The sequence below is a fragment of the Manis javanica genome, chromosome 16, assembly GCF_040802235.1.
Source record: "Manis javanica isolate MJ-LG chromosome 16, MJ_LKY, whole genome shotgun sequence".
In the NCBI taxonomy this organism is placed as follows: domain Eukaryota; kingdom Metazoa; phylum Chordata; class Mammalia; order Pholidota; family Manidae; genus Manis; species Manis javanica.
In genome coordinates this window covers 61877489-61901249 of record NC_133171.1, presented here as the reverse complement: position 1 = coordinate 61901249, position 23761 = coordinate 61877489, and the positions used below count along the sequence as shown (strand labels likewise).

Genomic DNA, 23761 nt, shown 5'->3' with positions numbered 1-23761 from the left:
CAAATTTTAGTCATTTTGTTTCGGTGTTTACTTGATTTCATCAGTCGGGTCCAACAGAAAGTCAGTTCCTTGGGGACACGTGCAATTTCTGCCTTGCTCATTTGCAAACCACCTGTCACGCAGCAGGCATGCCATGCACACTTACTATGTAAGAATTTTACCTTTATGTGTGAACTTGTTAGGGTCCAGGCTTCCGAGGCTTCCCCAGAGAACAAACTACACAGGCATAGAGATGTAAATTCAAGCAAAGTCTTTATTCAGCTAGCTAGCTGAGGTCCAAGTCAGCCCGATGCAGCAGGTCTCAACAAGGACCTCGAGCACTCAGAGCCAAGGGTTTATATAGCAATTTCAAAGCACTTAACTCATAGCAATTTTCTATAACTATACATTATTCTTGCAAGACATATATCCTGGGGTTAAGCAAGGGCAGGGTAAGACTACTCCTCAATGGTTAGGGAGGTTCTGCACGATAAGCTTGGTATGTAAGATTTACTGACCAAGGTTAGCTGACCAAGGGTCACAGCTGCCCACCACCCGGTGCTCATGATTAACTTGTTTTTCAAGGCCTTACCCAGGCCCAGGGTTTTTTTCTTTTTTTTCTCCTCTGAGTCACACTCTCAGAAAATGGTTTCTAGGTTTCTAAGATGGCTATGCTTATGCTAATTTACTAATCTTACTAATGCTTAGATTCTACATTTCCCCACTTTCCTTTGACCATTCCAATCATGGAATGTTTGTTTCTTCCTGCTGTGTGAGTGAATGATACTGCGTCTCAGCATTAGCACCTGAACAGCACTCACTCTTTCCCTAACAAAGGCTATTAGCCGGTTTAAGATACAGGGACCTAAAGTGAGAAGCAGTATAAAAATAAGCAAGGGCCCTGCCAGGGTGGATATCAGGGTTGTAAACCATGGGGATTTAGTAAACTAGGATTCAAATAGCCCTTGGCTGGCCTCTCGCTCTCTCTTCCTTTGATCTGGTCTCTCTCTAAGTTTAGACATTGAATCTCTTACTATTCCGGAATGGTCTGCTCTTAAGGTTTAGCTAAGTTTTATTAGTTCTTTTTCCTGACTCTTAATGCTCTCTGCACTCCTTTACAAGCTGTGGGGTTTTCATAAATGCCCATGTTGAAGAAGGGCATGATGTTTTAAGTGGTGAAACACCATCTCTTACTTACCTCATGTTCCATGAAAGGGGGATATATGTAATAAAACTGATGAAATAGGGTTAAAAATAGGAGTACTGTGTCATTTCAATAAAAATGCCACCTTTCTATATCAAATTGGTAGAAAGTTAAAGGGTCCCAGAGAAGATGAGTTAATTGAATTCTCTATTAAAGTATCCTGGCCTAATGATATTTCAGAGACAAATCTGATATAAAGACTTGTACTGTGCCTTTCCTAGGAGCCTTCTGCTGGTGGACCACATTCATCTTTTACACCCATTCATCAGTGGAGACATTAGGCCTGTACAGTAGTGATTATACTTTGGTCTTCTGAACCTACTTTCTATTCTGGGTATTCTGCATTTTTTTAAAGTATCTTCATTTTTATTTCATCTAGACCTATCTACAACTTAGCTTAATTTTAAGTCCACTTTTTAAATCTTAAGACATATTTTACACTAGGGAGTATCGGTTTAGTCAATTATATGAACTCAATAGCTAGGATGAAATTTACCATTCTAAGGACAGCTTAGTCAAATCCTCATTTATTGTTTTCAATTTATCATTTTTTTCTTTTAAAAATATGGAACACGGAGGCGGGCCAACATGGCGGCATGAGTAGAACAGTGGGAATCTCCTCCCAAAAACATATATTTTTGAAAATACAACAAATACAACTAATCCTAAAAGAGAGGCCAGAAGACACAGGACAACAGCCTGACTACATCGACACGTGCAAGAGCCCAGCGCCTGGTGAAAGGGGTAAGATACAAGACCCGCTGGCAGGACCCCAGCACACCTCCCCCCAAGCTCCTGGAGGGAGGGAGAGGGAGCCCAGGACTGCTAAACACCCAGCCCCAGCCACCCGCACCAGAGCGCGGATGGAGGGCTGGAAACAGGGAAATGGGGCAGCAAGACCTCTGAGCAGGTGCCGAAGCTGATGCCCCTGTGACAAAGAAAAGCCAGTGCTCTTTGAAAGTCTTAAAGGGACAGGGATTTAACAGCTAGACGGAAACAACACAGGTCACAGCCCAGTGGCTGGAAATTACAGGGAAAACTGGGTGCACTAACCCCCTGGGCAACAGCTCTGAGACCCCTCACAGAGGTAAACAGCCAAACAGCACCCCCCTCACCCCCCCACCCTCACCCCCCCACCCCCACCCCCCATCCATTACGCCTCCCTGCACTGAGAAAGCAGAGAAACAGCCTAAGGCAAAACACGCCCACAGAAAGGCAGAAAGGAAAATTCCTACACTTCAGCCGGGCAAGACACAAAGACCCAGCCTACACACAATTACCCAACACAAGCCACTAGGGGTCGCAGTTGTCCCAGTAAAGAAAGGCCAGTAGCAAGTGAAAAGCTTGGCTCTCCCAGCTAACAGTCAATAGCACCTGTCAACATGAAAAGGCAAAAAAATATGATCCAGACAAGACTAACCCAGACAGCTTCGGCATCTGCTACATCTTCCCCTGAGAAGGAACCTGGGGAGATAGATTTAGCCAGTCTTCCTGAAAAAGAATTCAAAACAAAAGTCATAACCATGCTGATGGACTTGCAGAGAAATATGCAAGAATTAAGGAAGGAGAATACAGAAATAAAACAAACTCTGGAAGGACTTCAAAACAGAATGGATGAAATGCAAGAGACCATTAATGGTCTAGAAAACAGAGAACAGGAACGCAGAGAAGCTGATGCAGAGAGAGATAAAAGGATCTCCAGGAATGAAAGAATTCTAAGAGAGCTGAGTGACCAAACAAAAAGGAACAATATACGCATTATAGGAATACCAGAAGAAGAAGAGAGAGAAAAAGGGATAGACGGTGTCTTTGAAGAAATAATTGCCGAAAACTTCCCCAAACTAGGGGAAGAAATGGCCTCTCAGACCACAGAGGTACACAGAACTCCCATTACAAGGGATCCAAGGAGGGCAACACCAAGACACATAATAATTAAAATGACAAAGATCAAAGACAAGGACAAAGTATTAAAGGCAGCCAGAGAGTAAAAAAAGGTTACCTACAAAGGAAAACCCATCAGGCTATCATCAGACTTCTCAATAGAAACCCTACAGGCCAGAAGAGAATGGCATGATATACTTAATGCAGTGGAAACAGAAGGGCCTCGAACTAAGACTACTGTATCCAGCACAAATATCATTTAAATATGAAGGAGGGATTAAACAATTCCCAGACAAGCAAAAGTTGAGGGAATTTGCCTCCCACAAACCACCTCTTCAGGGCATCTTACAGGGACTGCTTTAGATGGGAGCACTCCTAAAAAGAGCACAGAACAAAACACCCAACATATGAAGAAGGGAGGAGGAGGAATAAGAAGGGAGAGAAACAAAGAATCATCAGACCGCATGTATAATAGCTCAACAAGCGAGTTAAGTTAGACAGTAAGATAGTAAAGAAGTGAACCCTGAACCTTTGGTAACCACAAACTTAAAACCTGCAGTGGCAATAAGTTCATACCTTTCAATAATCACCCTAAATGTAAATGGACTGAATGGACCAATCAAAAGACACAGAGTAATAGAATGGACAAAAAAGCAAGATCCATCCATATGCTGCTTACAAGAGACTCACCTCAAACCCAAAGACATGCACAGACTTAAAGTCAAGGGATGGAAAAAGATATTTCAGGCAAACAACAAAGAGAAGAAAGCAGGTGTTGCAATTCTGGTATCAGACAAGACAGACTTCAAAATAAAGAAAGTAACAAAAGACAAAGAAGGACATTACATAATGATAAAGGGCTCAGTCCAACAAGAGGATATAACCATTATAAACATATATGCACCCAATACAGGAGCACCAACATACCTGAAACAAATATTAACAGAACTAAAGGAGGAAATAGAATGAAATGCATTCATTCTAGGAGACTTCAACACACCACTCACTCCAAAGGACAGATCCACCAGACAGAAAATAAGTAAGGGCACAGAGGCACTGAACAACACACTAGAACAGATGGACCTAATAGACATCTACAGAACTCTACATCCAAAAGCAACAGGATACACATTCTTCTCAAGTGCACATGGAACATTCTCCAGAATAAACCACATACTAGGCCACAAAAAGAGCCTCAGTAAATTCCAAAAGATTGAAATTCTACCAACCAACTTTTCAGACCACAAAGGCATAAAACTAGAAATAAACTGTACAAAGAAAACAAAAAGGCTCACAAACACATGGAGGCTTAACAACACGCTCTTAAATAATCAATGGATCAATGACCAAATCAAAATGGAGGTCCAGCAATATATGGAAACAAACAACAACAACAACACTAAGCCCCAACTTCTGTGGGACACAGCAAAAGCAGTCTTAAGAGGAAAGTATATAGGAACCCAAGCATATTTAAAAAAGGAAGAACAATCCCAAATGAAAGGTCTAATGTCACAATTATGGAAATTGGAAAAAGAACAAATGAGGCCTAAGGTCAGCAGAAGGAGGGACATAATAAAGATCAGAGAAGAAATAAATAAAATTGAGAAGAATAAAACAATAGCAAAAATCAATGAAACCAAGAGCTGGTTCTTTGAGAAAATAAACAATATAGACAAGCCTCTAGCCAGACTTATTAAGAGGAAAAGAGAGTCAACACAAATCAACAGTATCAGAAACAAGAAAGGAAAAATCATGACAGACCCCACAGAAATACAAAGAATTATTAGAGAATACTATGAAAATCTATATGCCAACAAGCTGGGAAACCTAGGAGAAATGGACAACTTCCTAGAAAAATACAACCTTCCAAGACTGACCCAGAAAGAAACAGAAAATCTAAACAGACCAATTACCAGCAATGAAATTGAAGTGGTAATCAAAAAACTACCAAAGAACGAAACCCCCGGGCCAGATGGATTTACCACAGAATTTTATCAGACATACAGGGAAGACATAATACCCATTCTCCTTAAAGTTTTCCAAAAAATAGAAGAGGAGGGGATACTCCCAAACTCATTCTATGAAGCTAACATCACCCTAATACCAAAACCAGGCAAAGACCCCACCAAAAAAGAAAACTACAGACCAATATCCCAGATGAACAAAGATGCAAAAATACTCAACAAAATATTAGCAAACCGAATTCAAAAATACATCAAAATGATCGTACACCATGACCCAGAAATGCAAGGACGGCACAACATTCGAAAGTCCATCAACATCATCCACCACATCAACAAAAAGAAAGACAAAAACCACATGATCATGTCCATAGATGCTGAAAAAGCATTTGACAAAGTTCAACATCCATTCATGGTAAAAACTCTCAGCAAAATGGGAATAGAGGGCAAGTACCTCAACATAATAAAGGCCATCTATGAAAAACCCACAGCCAACATTATATTGAACAGCGAGAAGCTGAAAGCTTTTCCTCTGAGATCGGGAACTAGACAGGGATGCCCACTCTCCCCACCGTTATTTAACATAGTGCTGGAGGTCCTAGCCACGGCAATCAGACAAAACAAAAAAATAAAAATATGGAACACTTAATGAATCTGCATGTCATCCTTGCACCGGGGCCATACTCATTCCAACTTTAGTGTATGTGTTGCCAAAGTAAACACTATTCTGAATTTTACCCACACTGTAAAAGCCGAACAAGTCAGGTACTCACTTTCTGTTACTCTCAGCTTTTAGCTAGTATACAATCATGTGACCTTGGCTAAGTCCATCAGATTCACTTGCAAGCAATGGCTATGTGCTAAGATCTAAGGAAAGGTAGAGAATCCATCTCCTGGGAATTGAACACCAGTGAACAGTGAAGTAATGACTTTCAGAGAGAACTATGACTCACAATTTATGGTTTGTCATAAAGCCTATTTGCTTTCATTCTAAATCCTTACTGTACCAAGAGGTCTGCTCTTCCTAAAGAAAGAAGTGAGATGACAGAAAGAGTGAAAAGCTTTATCAGCAGGTGATCAGTGGTTCTTAAATGCAATACAAAAATGCATGTGATAATGTTTTCACTTATCTGTAATGAAAGGAGAAAAATGTAGCAATGAGTTTTCCACAAAATAGATATACTTAGTTTAAGGATCTTTACTCTTTGATCACATACATTTCAGAACTGACATTTAAAATGTTTTCTTTTGCTTTGATACTTTAGAGCTTAACAATTAATAATAAAAGTTGTAGTGTCAGACCAAAAGCCTTATGTTTAACTAAAACATATAAAATCCTATTCAAAATAACTGGTTGCAAATTAATCTCTTATCAGAATACTTAGAACAAAAGGCACTTAGAACAAGGGTCATATGGGGGGAAGATAAGGATCCATCTTTCTGCATTTGGGGACTCCTCACCAAATATGAAAGTTGATTTCTAGTACTGTCTAATATTTGGCATTCCAATATCCGACATGGCATTTTAAATAAAATCCATAACTGCATTTTACTGCTTATATAACCTTGGATCTAAAATTAGACTATGAGCTGCTTTTAGGCAGGGAATCAGTTTGTATTTTATGAAATTGTATTTAAGTTGTAATTAAGTAATTAAGCTGTAATTAAACTGTAATGAAGTCAGATTTCAAATAAGGTCAGAATAAGTTTCCAAAGATTTAGGACAAATAGATTACTAAGGGGATAACATCCTCACAACACATTGACTTTGTGGAGGTGAGTTAAAGGCAGTTGAGAGGAATCGAAATCAAAATCAGAGCTAAATAGGGATATTGTGATTCTAATGTAATTCCAGAAAGCACCAAGATGCAAGAGTTAGAGACAGGATTTTTATAAAAAGAAAAACAAGAGAGGAGCAGAACTTCAGGACTACTAGTCAGATGCTGAGCTTTTATAGTCTTATTTATTGGTACTGTTTTTCAGGTCACATGCTTAGCTCTGGTAATTTGAAGATGACTAAAAGACACAAACTAGAGAGGAAGAGCCAAGTAGACAACAGCACAGGCAGAACAATTAGAATTATAATAGCAACATCCACAGGGTAGTATGGGGGACACACAGGAGGATGTGGAATAGACTTGAGGGTCAGAGGCAGGTTGTGTGTGTGTATGAGCATGTGTGTGAAATGCTGCTGTTTTGGTTAACAATGCTAGACAGAGAATGATGCATAGCAACTGAGTCTCAGGCTACACATTTGCCAACATTCACCGCTGAGTCCTGCTCACCAAGGTTTCTTTAAAGGAAAAGGGGGAGTGCACTAAGGGGTAAGTGTTTCTTCACAGAGGACTTTCAAATGATTACAAGCTAGCAGGCCAAGGGGGAAAAACTGTTGTCTCTCCTCTCTCACTGTTGCTTCTGTCTGTTGACAGAGGCAAGAGTAGAGCACAGGTCCTTGATGGCAACTGAGACCAAGAAAGTGTCAGAAGAATGACAGGATAATAAACTAAAAACAAAGTTCTGCTTTATGAGTAAGTCTGTCCCAAACACTTATATTTTTATAAATAAAATTTTAAAAATTGCAGGGGTAAGTCATACAGCTGATGTTTCTAACACCAGAAATTATACTGTCTGGTGGTAAAACAATGAATGTAGCTTTTGCCTGGAAAAAAAATTGAAGCTACTTCAGTAAATGCATTTCAAGTTCAGTTTCATCAGAAGAGTAAAACAATGTTAATAACAACTGATTAACAACAATCATACAATTAACAATAGCCATCACTGAGGCAAGTCATGCTTTTACTTTCCACAATTATTACAAATCTTGACATCTATACAGACATAAGTTTCACATTTCAGATGGATAAAACAAGTAGCTTTATAACTGAGGCTTATTAAACATTTCAAGATTTTATCTGAGCAATAGTTTATTTGAATCAGGCAGCAACAGACCTGAAGTGGTTAAGAACGTTGCACCACCAGGGGTGTAGGGAGAAACTTTCAGAGAAAAGGGAGAAGCAAAGGAAGTGCTGATTGGCTACAGCTTAACGCCTGGTTGTGACTGGTTGTCCTTAGGTTTCAACTGCAAAACTTTGAGGCATTTACAGTTTAGATTTTGATCTGCCTACGTGGACTGCTACAGCATCAGAGCCACCTCAGTCTAATGGCCTCTTTCCTTAATTAAATTTAATAGACTACATGGTATTAACATAAAAGAAATAAGACATTTTTGATAAAGAAGAGAGTACAGGTAAATAAATTTAGTCTTACTTGCAACTTTAGCTTAATTAATAAACACTCTGTTTAACTCCCTGGGTTAGAAATACCCATATTCTTTAGTTCAATGTTTTCCAAAGGGATATTACTGGAATTTTGGTTGGAACACCACTTTCTTTATATTCTACTATAATATATTCTCAGTATGTAAGGAATTCCTTCAGTCTGAGTCCATGTGTGCTACATCCAATTGATATTCCTTCAAGCTTCTAATGTAAGAATTTAACTTTTCTTTTTAGTTTCTAGAGTTAATTGAGATTTGCCCCTGATGTTTCATGTTGTCAGAGGTTTCAGTGGTTATAGATGGAGGAGAGGGAAGACAGTGAGCTTGATGTGTTAAATTACCAACTCATTTAGAAATCCCATGCTACATAAGTCTTGAATCTACTTCAAGACATACATGCTGGTTAGCACTAGCTGAGTGGAGCCCTGCCATGTACTGGTACCCAATCTCAATCCACAACAGACCCCACTCTTAACTGCACAACTTTTGGGAGGCTCTCTAAATATATGTCATGGGTTGAACTGTGTCCCCCAGAAAAGGTATGTGGGAATCTTACCTTCCAGTACCTCAGTGTGATCTTATTTGGAGACAGGGTCTTAACATAGTTGATGAAGTTCAAATGAGGCTAATAGGGTGGACCCTAATCCAATAATACTAGTGTTCTTATGAAAAGGAAGAAATTTGGACACAGAAACAGGAGCCACACAGGGAGAATGTAACGTGAAGATGTAGCAGAGATTCTGCAAGTCAAAGAACACCAAATACTGCCAGTAAACCACCAGAAGCTAGCAGAGGCAGGTGACAGAGTCTCACAGCTCCTAGAAGGAAACAATTCTGCTAACACATTGACCTTGGACTTAAGAGGCAATAAATTCCTGTTGTAATAAATTTCTGTTGTTTAAGCCATTCAGTCTGTGATACTTTGTTACAGCAGCTCTAGCAAACTAATACAACATACACTTTTTGTCCTTGATTTACTTAATGCTCAATATAATGTGGGCTACACATATTACATATACAGAGAAATATACACATGGACTCTCCCCCTTTCACCTTTTAAACCTATTATGGAAGTTATTTCCTATAAATAATAATTTTTAAAATCTTAAATTATGTCTCCTATCTCAAAGGAAAATCTTTTTGTTTGAATTAACAGTCCACAGGGCTGAGTTATCAGCAAACAAGTAACATAAATTGACTTTTTATTTCCAGATAATGTCTATGATAGCAATATAGCTTGTGTCCATGAGAGAATAAATGAAAAATTTCAGTGAATGAATGATGCCTAACATTTTTAAGGGCTTATTATATAGCTGTTCCACTTATTAGTGTTATTCATTAAATCTAAGAAGTCTTTAATTCCAAGATGCAACTTTAGCTATGTGTCATTAAGAAAATAAATATGCTTTAAATTGACAAGACCAAAAGATACATTTCAATTTTAAAAAAGTAAAATAGGGAAAATTGTGAGTCTTGGAATGGATAAAATATGATAATTCATTTAATCCTAACAAACTGTATGAGGTGTGTACTATTTTACTTCCATCTTACACATGAGCCTCTAGAGGTAGGGTATAAGCTGCACTAGAAAAAAATGAGTTACTTTGTTAGCCATTAAAACCTAAAATGTATGCTTCAATTTGCAAAAATATTGAGTCAAGCAGCTGGCAGTTTTGTCCCTCAAAATAAAGCAGAAATCCTGGATTGATGATGGAAGCTAAAGTCCAGGAAAAGGACATGATTCTCAGGTTAAATGAGGCTGTGTGCCATCTGTGCTAAGGTTGGCAAATTCCTCATGGCTTAACTGCAGAATTTGCCACTAAGTGGCACTGAGTTAGAGCAAAGCTTCTTAAAGTGTGACCTGGACCAGCAGATCCACAGAGGCAATTATCATTTCTACCCCAGGCCTCTGACCTTCCCCTTCTCTTGTAAGCAATGGTTGGACTGTGGTGACTCACTTTTTAACTGGGTTATGGAGGACACGAACTTGAAACATGGTGACCGCTGTGCCATTTCCATGAGTTCCATATCTTTCAGGGCATTTCCTGGCTACTAACAGGAACCTTGGAAAAAGATGGACCTGTGAGGGTATCAATAGGAAAACTAGAGTAAAAGTCTTTAAGGTAAGAGAAAAATCCATGAAATACTAAGAGGGAGAGGGCAAACTTTTCTAGTCCCAGAGATGAGGACAAAAATCAAGCTAGTAGCTGTATACTTGTTTAGAAAAACTGAAATTTGCCCACTTTCCAATTGCTGGGTAGATGTGTCCCCCCAAATCAGAGATCTAAACCTGTCCCCTGAGGCTAGCTCACATTCTCTTTCCTGCTCTGGTTCATCCCACTCTTGCTGTAAATCCTCCAACACAGTTCAGGATAATTTGGGCAGTGAACTCAGGGCCATTATCTGATTGGAGGGAAGTGGGCATCCCAAACCAAGGAAATAAGCCACAGGTCTCTTCCACGGGCCCAGCTGCTGAGCCAGAACTCCTTTAGCCACTCCCTTCTTTTCATCTACAAACAGGATAAAGGGTTTTTCTGGGTCTGGCAGAGATAGGGCGGGGGCCCGGAGGAGAGCTTCTTTTAGTCTGTCAAACGCCTCCTGTTGTTCCTGCGTCTATTGCCAGCCCGGCCCTTCTTTGGTTGCTTCATATAGCGGTCGGGCTATTTCTGCGTACCCTGGAATCCAGAGCCTGCAAAACCCGGCTGAGCCAAGAAATTCTCTCACTCCCTGGGGTGAGGAAGGGACGGGGATAGCCAGGACACTTTGCTTTCTGGCCTGTGTTAGCCACCTGGCCCTATTAGATATTTTGTACCCCAAGTAGACTACTGACCTCTGACAGATGTGGGCTTTCTTGGCGCTGGCTCGATATCCCACTTCGCCTAGTTCAGCCAGCAAGTTCCCCGTCGCTTCTTTGCACTCTTCACGGGTTTCTGTGGCCAGCAACAGGTCATCTACATACTGCAACAACGTCACGCGGGGGTGGTTCCTGCGAAAGGGCTCCAAGTCCTGGCTTAAGGCTTCATTGAATAAGGTGGGAGAGTTCTTGAAGCCCTGAGGCAGTCTAGTCCAGGTAAGCTGCCCTTTTCTTCCTCCCCCTGGCTCTTGCCACTCAAAGGCAAACAAAGGCTGACTAACTTCAGAGAGTGGAATACTAAAGAAGACATCTTTCAGGTCCAGAGTAGTATACCACACATGCGTGGGTGGCAGGTGGCTGAGTAAGGTGTAAGGGTTAGGCACTGTAGGATGGATGTCTTCTACCCTCTCATTGACTTTCCGCAAGTCTTGCACTGGCCTATAATCTTTACTGCCAGGCTTCCTCACTGGAAGCAGAGGCGTATTCCATGCAGATTGGCAGGTCTTAAGGATTCCTGTCTCTAACAGTCTATGGATATGGGGTGCTATCCCTTTCGTAGCCTCTTCTGGCATTGGATATTGCCGGACCTTGATGGGTAGAGCCACGGCTTTGAGTTGAACAACGACTGGGGATAGGTGTTTAGCGAGATCAATTCCTCCGGTCTCAGCCCATGCAGAAGGGAACCTCTGTACCCAAGAGTCCATCTCTCCCTGGCCCCCCTTTTCTTGATCCGCCTGAAACAGACGATGTTCGTCAGCCAGGGACAGAGTTAACACATGCACCAGTTGTAGGAGCTGCCCTTCTTTGTCCATGATTTTTATCCCTTCGGGTTCAAAACGAATGTGCGCCCCGACCTTGGTTAATAAGTCTCCCCCCAGCTACGGTGCCGGGCTTTCAGGTACGACCAGGAATGAGTGAGAGACCTGATGCCTTCCTAGGTCCACTTTTCTGTTAGTAGTCCAGGCACATTTCCTGGACCCTGTCGCTCCCTGGACTATACTTGTGCGTCCTGGGTTTAGGGGTCCGTGGGCCTGGTTGAGAACTGAATACTGTGCCCCAGTATCTACCATAAACCCAATGGGAGTCCCCTCCATGCACAGGGTTACCCAGGACTTGGGGAGGGGTGCCAAGCCCCGTCCCCATCAATCCTCCTCTCCTAGGTGCAGGGACTTAACAAGGTTCCCTCTCCCTGGTTCCCTCCTTTGGAGGCACTCCCTCTTCCAATGTCCATATTTCTTACACAGGGCGCATTGATCTTGTCCTAGTCGGGATTGACGGGGTCCTGTTCCTCGAGGTGGCCTAGGGCCCTCCTTCACCCCAGCCAGGAATATCCTGGCCATCTCCTCCCTCTGCTTCTTGTTCTCCCTTTTCTGAAATTCTCTGTCTTCCTTCCTATTTTTCTCCTGCATTACCCATTTCTCTTTCCTCAGCCTTCCTTCTCTATCTTCCGGAGTTTCTCTAGCATTGAAGACTTTCTCCGCCTGCTGCAGCAGTTCCCTAATAGAGATCTCCCCTAGGTCCTCCCACTTGTGGAGTTTTCTCCGGATATCGGGGGCTTCCTGGTTGATGAGTGAGAGGACTACAGCTGACCTATGTTCCTCTGCTTCCAGGTTTATGGGAGTATACTGCCGGTAAGCATCAAACAGCCTTTCCAGATACGCGACTGGGCTTTCCATTTCCCCCTGAACAATAGTTTTTACCTTAGCCAAGTTAATGGGCCATCTGGCGGCCGCCTGGAGACTGGTCATCAGAGTCTGGCGGTAGATCCGGAGACGCTCCCTACCTTCTGCAGTTCCGAAGTCCCAATCTGGGCGCGTAAGTGGGAACGCTTCATCGATGATGGGCTGGAGGGTAGTGGGTCTTCCATTTTCTCCAAGGACATTTTTCCTGGCATCATTGACGATACGCTCTCGTTCTTCCGTTGTGAAGAGAGTGCGGAGCAATTGCTGGCAGACGTCCCATGTGGGATGATAGGTAAACATAATGGACTCCAATAAACCTATAAGACACTTGGGGTCCTCTGAGAAGGGAGGATCCTGAGTCCTCCAATTATAAAGGTCACCAGATGAAAAGGGCCAATATTGATATTGTTGAGCGATGCCGGTACCGATGGCATGCACAGGCAGAACCGGCACTGCTCCTTCTGAGGTGGAGGAGGGACCCTCCCCTTCTTGTTCCCTGGCCCCTCGAGACCTTAACTGCATTCCTCCAGTTCTACATACCGCCCAGCATGGGGCCAGGGCAGGGGAGTGTGAAGAAGCTCTTTCCAGCTTCCCGCCTCCCTCTGCTGAATAGTCTGTGGAAGCTGCAGCCACCTGGTTCCTGCTGGGTTCCCTAGCTGCACTTTCTATGCCCCCGGCAGCTTCACCCCTCTCCTCTGCATACGGAGGTGGCTGCTCAATCGGCGGGAGGGGGTAAAGAGGAGAACTGTCGGGGAGGACAGGCGGCGCACTTGGGCGCACAGGATTTCTGCCCCTGCGATTAGAGGGCTTTAATTTTTCCTGGGCAACTAGGACGCAGGTCTTTTGTGGGTCAGTATGAGATTTCTCCACCAAAAAGAGCTCCAACCAGGAAGGGGGATTCTCGGCCAAACTTTCCCAGACAAGAATATAGGGAAGTTGGTCAGGGTGGCCCTCAGGACCTAGCTGGGAGATAATGGCTTTGATCTTGCCAATAAGGTCCAAAGAAAGAGACCCCTGGGCCAGCCAGCCTACTCTGAAGGAAGGCCACTCGACTGAGCAAAAGGTGTCAAACTTACCCTTCTTGATGCCAAGGCTCATACTTAAGGCCTGTTCCTTGACCTTGGGGAAATGAGAGAGGATCAGACTCTTAGGAGTAGCCTGAGTCTGACCCATGGTGAGAAAGAAGAAGGAAAAAGAATATGAGGGAGACAAAGGCGAAGGATGAAGATGCCACTTCAAACAAAATAACTGTTGTATGTGCTTGTGAATGGGTGCCTGTCGTTGCACAGTTTTTCTTCTGCGGGGGACGCGAATTTATCTGGGATTCGTGGCTGTGACCCGTTATCCTGTCACGGGAGTCTTCTAGCAGCGGGCGCCCTAATGGCTCTTAATTGCCCGACCTGTGCCCGCGGGGAATGATGTAGTGGCAGAAAGGAGGAACGGAGAGAGCAGGAGAACCTTAGAACAAGGAAACTTAAAATGAGAAGTGCAAAAAGATATATAAATCGAAACCAAAACACAGTAAAACAATCAATGATAACACTAAGCACACACACCACATCTGATCGCACTCGTTCGGACCGGTCCTTCTCTCACTCTGGTGTGCACCACACTCACCACTTTCAGGATCCTCAAAAACTCTCGTAATTCTCCCAAAGGGCATCCACTCGGACTGCTGCAGGGTGACAAGCTCATCTTTTCCTCCTCAGGTGCCAGTTTTCTGCTGATCAGGTTTGCCTTCCTAAGGCCGAGTCACTCGGACCCTAGGGCCAGGATTGGTTGCCTGGACTTTTACCCAGGGTCGCTAACCTGGGGGCCAGGACTACAAGCCCGGACTTCCTCGCTCGGGACCACTAACCCGAGACCATACACGGGATGGCGACTCCCGCTTTATAATGGATTTATGCAGACACGAGGGGGCGACCCTCGAATTACACTGCCCCGTCCGGACAGTTAGACCTTGCCTCCAGCCGTCCTTTGTTCTCAGGGAAGCCGCTCTTATCCCGGACGAGCCCCCAAATGTTAGAGTCCGGGCTTCTGAGGCTTCTCCAGAGAACAAACTACACAGGCATAGAGATGTAAAGTCAAGCAAAGTCTTTATTCAGCCAGCTAGCTGGGGTCCAAGTGTCAGCCCAATGCAGCGGGTCTCAACAAGGACCCTGAGCACTCAGAGCCAAGGGTTTATATAGCATTTTCAAATCACTTAACTCATAGTAATTTTCCACAACTGTACATTATTCTTGCAAGACATACATCCTAGGGTTAAGCAAGGGCAGGATAAGACTACTCCTCAATGGTTAGGGAGTTTCTGCACGATAAGCTTGGTATGTAAGATTAACTGACCAAGGTTAGCTGACCAAGGGTCACAGCTGCCCACCACCCGGTGCTCATGATTAACTTGTTTTTCAAGGCCTTACCCAGGCCCAGGTTTTTTTTTTCTTCTTCCTGAGTCACACCCTCAGAAAATGGTTTCTAGGTTTCTAAGATGGCTACGCTTATGCTAATTTACTAATCTTACTAATGCTTGGATTCTACATTTCCCCAGTTTCTTTTCACCATTCCAATCATGGAATGTTTGTTTCTTCCTGCTGTGTGAGTGAATGATACTGTGGTCTCATCATTAGCACCTGAACAGCACTCACTCTTTCCCTAACAAAGGCTATTAGCCTGTTTAAGATACAGGGACCTAAAGTGAGAAGCAGTATGAAAATAAGCAAGGGCCCTGCCAGGGTGGATATCAGGGTTGTAAACCATGGGGATTTAGTAAACCAGGATTCACATAGCCCTTGGCTGGCCTCTCGGTCTCTCTTCCTTTGATCTTGCCTCTCTCTAAGTTTAGACATTGAATCTCATACTATTCCGGAATGGTCTGCTGTTAGGGTTTAGCTAAGTTTTATTAGTTCTTTTTCCTGACTCTTGATGCTCTCTGCACTCCTTTACAGGCTTTATTATGGAAAGGTGCTGGGTTATATAGGAAGGGGCATGAATTGATTGAGGTGTCACTTCTATGGGGCTGGTGGCTGTTGGGTAGGTGCTGGGATTAGGAGGGAGGCGAGAGGTGATTAGGCTTCATGTGGCGCCGGCGGGAACCGAGGACCCTGAAGAGAAGCCGGAAGTTTGCCATCTTACTGGTGGGGACCCTTCATGAAGGGCTCTAATTGGGAGGGTTATCTGATCAGTCTCTGGAATTTTGTCAGACTGGAACCTGTTGGTCTCTTTGCCTCCTTTGGTGAGGCCTGAGCTTGTCCATCAGGCTCACCCCTTCCCCTGATGCCTGCAACCTAACACCCTTGACGTTCTTTCCAGTTTGGCAATGAAGGAGCAAACTCTGCTTTGATGAGCAGGACAACCTAAATGCCAGATACATTCTGGCTTAGGAAATCACATTTAAAAAAATAAAAAAACAAGCTAATTTACATGCTATCAAAATACCATTGCCAGAGTAGATGTCCGCAAGAGACAACATATCACAAATCTGAATCCCCCTGTAATGAAAATCTTCCTTTTCCTGTTCCCCCAAAGAATTAGCTACCCCTTCCTCTGTGATTCTGCAAGCACACAGGTAGAGAAAGAGCTTTATTCAACAAGCCAGCAGGTTAGAAGATGGGAGGGCTATTGTCCTAAAGGCACCCCCTTTACTCGGTTGATTTCAAGCTCCATTTATGCTAGGAAAAGAAAAGAGGGAACAGAAGGGGGAGCAGGAGGTGACAGATAACAGTGGGCATCTGGACACAGTGAGGCCCATCAGACTCCCCTTCCTCGGTTCATTAACTCCCATCAGCACAATTACGGTCATGACGTTCCTGCAAACTCTAGATAGGACAATTATTGTCTTATTTCTCAAACTGCAAGCAAAATTATTAACAAGGCTATGCACAGAGCTGCAGTTACTTTGGCAAATCTAAAAGGGAGTGTTGATTAAAGTTCTTGTGGTAATGTTAGGGTCCGGGCTTCCGAGGCCTCTCCAGAGAACAAACTACACAGGCATAGAGATGTAAATTCAAGCAAAGTCTTTATTCAGCCAGCTATCTGGGGTCCAATGTCAGCCCGACGCAGCGGGTCTCAACAAGGACCCCGAGCACTCAGAGCCAAGGGTTTATATAGCATTTGCAAAGCACTTAACTCATAGTAATTTTCCACAACTATACACTATTCTTGCAAGACATACATCCTGAGGTTAAGCAAGGGCAGGATAAGACTACTCCTCAATGGTTAGGTTCTGCACGATAAGCTTGGTATGTAAGATTAACTGACCAAGGGTCACAGCTGCCCACCACCCGGTGCTCATGATTAACTTGTTTTTCAAGGCCTTACCCAGTTCTAGTTTTTCTTTCTAAGTCACATACTCAGAAAATGGCTTCTAGGCCTTTAAGATGGCTATGCTTATGCTAACATTTCTATTCTTACATTCCCCTCTTCTTGTATCTATTTCAATCATGAAATTAGGGGTCATCTGTTTGGTTAACACTCTGATAGTTCTGTCTCAACAGTGATTTGCATGGTGCTAATGCGTTCTTTGATAAAGGTAACACATGGAGTGACTCCGGTTTGGCAGGCCTACTACTTGTTAGAATAAGCTGGGGTGGTGCTGATTACTTCTGTCCTGTTGCAGAGGGAGGTGTAAGTTTTAGGAACTCTCTCAATGCAGGTTCTTTGCCTACTTACAGAGGATAAAGTGAGTCTTGGTCTTTGTCTCATTCTCTCTTCTACAGATAGGGACTCTAGCTGCTGCTAGGGAAAAGGGTCCATGACTGCTCTGGCTGCTTCATGCTGAGAAGGGGGCGCAGTAAAGGGTGCAGCTAGGTCTCCATCACTGGTCAGTTGAGAGGGCCTCAGAAGGCTGGCGCTTCTATTCTGGGTTTCATTTCTATTACTATTTGCAGTTTTGTGGCTTCTAGGCAAGATAAAACAAATTGTGTTATTAGGTTATGTAGCAACATTTGGAGTTGGATTTTCTATTCTGGAAGGAGGCTGCCGTTATTGAAACAATACTTTTCTCTAAAATCACCCTCATTTTTATTAGAAGTAACCAGGTTAAGAAAATAATTAACAGCTGGCTTGATCATTTGCACAAGTGCAGCAAGAAGAGCAATTGATTACACAGGCTCTTTTAAATATGCTTTGCTGGAACTTTTTGTAAGGAATTTAAGATTGAACTTTTAAAGGCCTCTTGAGGCCAGACAGCTAAGCTAGACTTGCCATCAGGCTTTGCCTGCAGTACCTGTAGATTTGGATGAATTCTTCTCTTCTCGAGGTCTCTGCACCTGCCAGGAAGTGACCTTCTTTACTCACCTGGTAAGGCTGCTGGGAACTCTGTAAGCAAGGTACCAGGCCAGTTCTTCCAAGGGGCTTTGTTGGCTTTATAAAGTCAATCTTGGTTCCTTAAAGTTGTTCACATCTGAGTCCATGCACATGTCTCTCAGGTATGACATTCCAGTCAAACAAAGCCCTGGCAGTATAACTAGTGTTCTTAAGTAGTCTTCTCACAAGGAAAGCAGATTCTTATTGAACTCGTGCAAATAAACATACTGCCATGGAATACAAAAGCAGTCACTGAAAGTTTTTAAACTCTGGAGGGATCAGGTAGAGAGAAGGATGTTTCAGTTCTGCTCATAAAGATAGTCATTTACTAAACTGTTATCAGTTTAAGAGAACAAGGTTAAAACACTTTATCAGCAACATTCGAAACAAAAAGACACAAAATCATTTTCTTTAGTTTATGTAATTTTATGTAACTAATACCTGTTCTGCTGAAATCCAGTTTTTTACCAGTTTAGGGATAATACTATAAATGACAAAAGACTTACAAATGACAATGGTTAAAGATCTGATGAGAGCTTACTGTAAGATAGTTGACATAAGGAAATTCTGACACCTCTGCAACACAAAACATCCAGCAACAAAGTTTAGCTTCATTCTCTTTGACAGTGCCCTCCCGGCAAATATATATGTATATAAATTAGTCAAATACTTTCTCTAATGAGAAAAAATTTTTCTGACATGTTCTAGAGGCCCTCTGGAAAATATCAGAGTTAACTAGAGGTAAAAGCACTTTTTTGAACTTAGCATAAGTGTCCAAGACCAGATAGAAAAAAAGCAGAGAAAGTGCTTAAGTCTACAGGTCTTCCTTGAAAGCTTCAAGAATGTTTTACTCTTTAATAGTAGATATAAGCTGCTATGCAAATTCTATTAAAAGTTCTAAGATCATTTGCATTAAAAAAATATGGAGAGTCCCTTATGTTTTTTAAAACATACAGCATATAAATTAAACAAGAAGACCTGGTGGTTGTCAAAAAAAATCTATTACAACCTTTCTCAAAAGTGGTCATACGTTTGTCCATTTAAACTTTTACAGTGAAACCTGTTTTTCTGGGAGAAACATAATCTTGTCCAGATTCTACAGTTTAATTTTGAAGAATAAATTTTGGTTTGTTAACTAAGTGCATTTAATCAGCTGAAAAAAAGCTTTGTTACCATTCTGCTTAGGAGGATAAATTAAGAAAACAAATAATCAGTAACAAGTTTAATCATTTGTTGGTTAGAGATTTTTCCACTTATAAAAATATATGGAATAAATAATTCAATTTCTCAGGCCATGCAATCGTTTTCAATAACAAAATATTTCAAAGGCAAATAAAGGTTATACAGTTGTTAACAAACTTTAGCTTTTAGTCTTTTTAATATTACGATTTCATTTTTTTTTTTAATATTCTGGCAACTCACTGAGAATTTAAGCATGAGAAACTGCTTTGATCTTTCAACATTAAGAGCAGACTAACAGTTAAAGAAAACTGTTTAACTGGAAACGAGATTCTAATTTTGCTGTGCACTTGATATCAAGACTCACTTGCTTTAATTTCACTAGGCACGACTATATCTGTAAGAATATAGTACTTTATTCTTCATTTGTCCCATGGTCCCAAGCACATAAGCCGGTGAGAATTATGCCTGGGCTTGCCTGCGGCTTGACTGGGTTTATCTCACCTTATCTCTAAACATCCTGACCCTCCCCCGAAAGCAACAGGCTGAGAGGATCTTCCACAATAAAAGGCACCACGCTGTTTTCTCTCTTTAAATAAATAGCTGTACTTTAGAACAAAGTTACTTTCCTTTATCACAAAACACATTCTTTAGCATGCAGAAGACTTTTCATTCTTTATACTTTTTCTTATTAAAACATACATCTTTTAGCATAGAGAAATGTTTTCTTTATTACTTTAAGTAGTTTTAATTAAAACTTAAAACTATTAGAAACTTTAATTTCCAGTGAACACTGAAAAGCAGGCCATTGTAAATTGTTAAACTAACATTTTTTAGATTGACAAATTTATGAACACATTTATAATTTCTGTAACTATGAGCTTTACAGCACAATCTCTCATAGAGTATATCTTCTTAACTTAGCAAAACTTTAAGGTTTTAGGTTACTACAAAGATTCTCAGGCAGTAGGTAGGTATACACACTGTAACACAATTAAAAAGGTGTTCACTTGCCACACTCATTTAGTTCACTCATTCATAACAACTATTCTAGATTACTTACAAGACCTTTACTGAATATTAGACAAAGCCAAGCTTTTAAGCATTTTATTCTTAAAAGATTTAGCAGATAACATGACTTAAATAACCTCAGGTAAATTTAGGCAGCTGATAACCACAAGGACATGCCCGCCTCAGGCAAACTCAAATTAGCATTAATGCTTAACACTTTTTATCAGGTTTCCTGGAAGTTTTAGAATACCCAATTTTCACAAGCACTTGTCTTTAAATCAATTTCATTAATACCATCCGGAGGTAGAAAGATATATTCATTTACACACTTAGGGGGTCGTCTGAGTCTGTCCCATGGTGAGAAAGAAGGAAAAAGGATATGAGGGAGACAAAGGCGAAGGATGAAGATGCCACTTCAAACAAGATGACTGTTGTATGTGCTTGTGAACGAGTGCCTGTCGTTGCACAGTTTTCCTTCCACAGGGGACGAGAATTTATCTGGGATTCGCGGCTGTGACCCCCTTATCCTGTCACGGGAGTCTTCTAGCGGCGGGCACCCTAATGGCTCTTAATTGCCTGACCCGTGCCCGCGGGGAATGATGTAGTGGCAGAAAGGAGGAACGGAGAGAGCAGGAGAACCTTAGAACAAGGAAACTTAAAATGAGAAGCGCAAAAAAATATAAACCGAAACCAAAGCACAGTAAAACAGTCAATGATAACACCAAGCACACACACCACATCTGATTGCACTCATTCGGACCGGTCCTTCTCTCACTCTGGTGCGCACCACACTCACCACTTTCCTCAAAAACTCTCGTAATTCTCCCAAAGGGCGTCCACTCGGACTGCCGCAGGGTGACGAGCTCGATCTTTTCCTCCTCGGGCACCAGTTTTCTGCTGATCAGATTTCCCTTCCTAAGGCCGAGTCACTCGGACCTTAGGGCCAGGATTGGTTACCTGGGCTTTTACCCAGGGTCGCTAACCTGGGGGCCGGGACTACCAGCCCGGACTTCCTCGCTCGGGACCACTAACCCGAGACCATACACGGGATGGCGACTCCCACTTTATAATGGATTTATGCAGACACGAGGGGGCGACCCTCGAATTACACTGCCCCGTCTGGACAATTAGACCTTGCCTCCAGCTGTCCTTTGTTCTCAGGGAAGCCGCTCGTATCCCGGACGAGCCCCCACATGTTAGGTTCCGGGCTTCCGAGGCCTCTCCAGAGAACAAACTACACAGGCATAGAGATGTAAATTCAAGCAAAGTCTTTATTCAGCCAGCTAGCTGGGGTCCAATGTCAGCCCGACGCAGCGGGTCTCAACAAGGACCCCGAGCACTCAGAGCCAAGGGTTTATATAGCATTTTCAAAGCACTTAACTCATAGTAATTTTCCACAACTATACACTATTCTTGCAAGACATACATCCTGGGGTTAAGCAAGGTCAGGATAAGACTACTCCTCAATGGTTAGGGAGGTTCTGCACGATAAGCTTGGTATGTAAGATTAACTGACCAAAGGTCACAGCTGCCCACCATCCAGTGCTCATGATTAACTTGTTTTTCAAGGCCTTACCCAGTTCTAGTTTTTCTTTCTAAGTTACATACTCAGAAAATGGCTTCTAGGCCTTTAAGATGGCTATGCTTATGCTAACTTATTTCTATTCTTACAGTAACTTTAACAAAACACAGATTAACCAGAGGAAAATAAGTTTATTAGCATGTATAAGTCAGATATACACGGGAGATAGCCAGGGAAAAAATGAGTAACTCCCAGAGATTGCTTAGAATCAGGCTTAAATACCATCTTCTGCTGAAGACAAAAGAGAGGGTAGGGGGGAGGCTAATTATTGGGGGTGACCAGGAAAAGCATGTCTGGGTAAAATTGTAACATTTCCAGGATATCTTTCCTGGCTTCAATATATCTGCGTATCAACAGGCATTCAGAGGTGGAAGGAAGTATGGCTTTAGTGTATTTGCATCATTCCTCAGGGGTAGAGAGAAGTTCATCTCCATACCAATAGGTAATTACCTGGGCAATGGAGGGCTTATCTGTACCTGAGAGGTGAGGGGAAGTGCCGGTTTTTGGCTGCTGCTGGAGCAGGGGAGAGAGATGGCTGGACTGTAGTTTGTGAGCAATAAATGGGTTTTAAACTTTGTTTCTCCCTTTAACTGATTTCGGTTTTGAGAGGTATTTTGCCCTGGGATTTTCCTTTCCCTGGACTAACAGCATGATAAACAAGAGTAAGGTTTATTAGTACCTTGTTGTTTCTTGTGATTCAGAAACATCATTTTCTTCCTGGTACAGACAGGGAGATCTCCTTACAAAAGGGTAACTTGTACTCTGTTTTCAGAGTTTCTCCTGTATCTGCTGTTTCTCAATCATACGCCAGAGTGGCATGTTTTGGTGTAAGTCGGGGGACAAGAAATCCCGGGGCAAAATAACCCTAAAAACCAAAATCAGTCAAAGGAAAAAATAAAGTTTAAAACCTAAACCTGTTTACTGCTCACAAACTGCAGTCCCAGGATGTCTTTCTTCTCTGCTCAAGCAGAAACTACACCGGCCCTCCCCCTCATCTCTCAGGAACAGATAAGCCCTCTGTTGCCAAGGTAATCACCCACTGATATGGAGATGAATTTCTCCACCCCTGAGGAAAGATGCAAATGCAGTAAAGCCTACTTCTTTCCACCTTTGAATGCCTGTTGATATGCAGATGTACCAAAGACAGGCGAGATATTCTGGAAATATTACAATTTTACCCACATTTGGAGTTGGAATATTTTCGCTATTCTTTAAATTCATGAATTATTCTGACTTCCTTTCCTTGTAATCACTTGATTTGTGACCAGATTTTGAAAGAAATAGCAATTCTATAACCTTTCCTTTCACAGCATGTAAGACATATTCCAACTTCTTGAGCTATGCAAACTCTGCTCTCCAAGTTTCTCCAGGTCAAGAACTACATAGTATACTTTACCTCTAATTCAACTCTTTGGTTCTTTCAATTGAAACAGACTATAGATACAGAAAACTCCCAGTCCCAGCATGAATACTGAGCTCCTCAGTGTAAGGTAAAATCGAGCCGAAATGACAAGGTGAAGAGGCAACAAAGGAGCCAAAAGTTAAACAGGGCGCAATCCCGGGGTGTTTGCAGGCCACAGAAGTCACGCCCAGCAGGGCAGGCAGTGAGTGTATGAAGAAGTTAGGGGGAGGGAGAACATGGGTCTACAGTGGTGTGAGGATTGGCTAGTCTAAGGCACGTGTCATTGGCCTTTACAGTAGACAAAGGACTAGAAAGTTACTACTCCTTTTCTAGATTGGGAGGGGCAGCAGCCTGGGAATTTGATGCATCATCAGGCCGGAATCTGTTGGTCTCTCTTCCTGATTAGGCCAGGGTTGGGGGCTTCGCTGCCCCTTTTCCTTTTCTGCTG

At 42.4% G+C, this 23761-nt stretch overlaps 1 pseudogene; it reads right to left on the bottom strand.

Moving 5' to 3' along the window:
• Window positions 1–5655: 5655 nt before the first annotated feature.
• LOC140846930 (U6 spliceosomal RNA) lies at window positions 5656–5748 on the bottom strand (annotated as a pseudogene).
• Between the last annotated feature and the right edge of the window lie 18013 nt (window positions 5749–23761).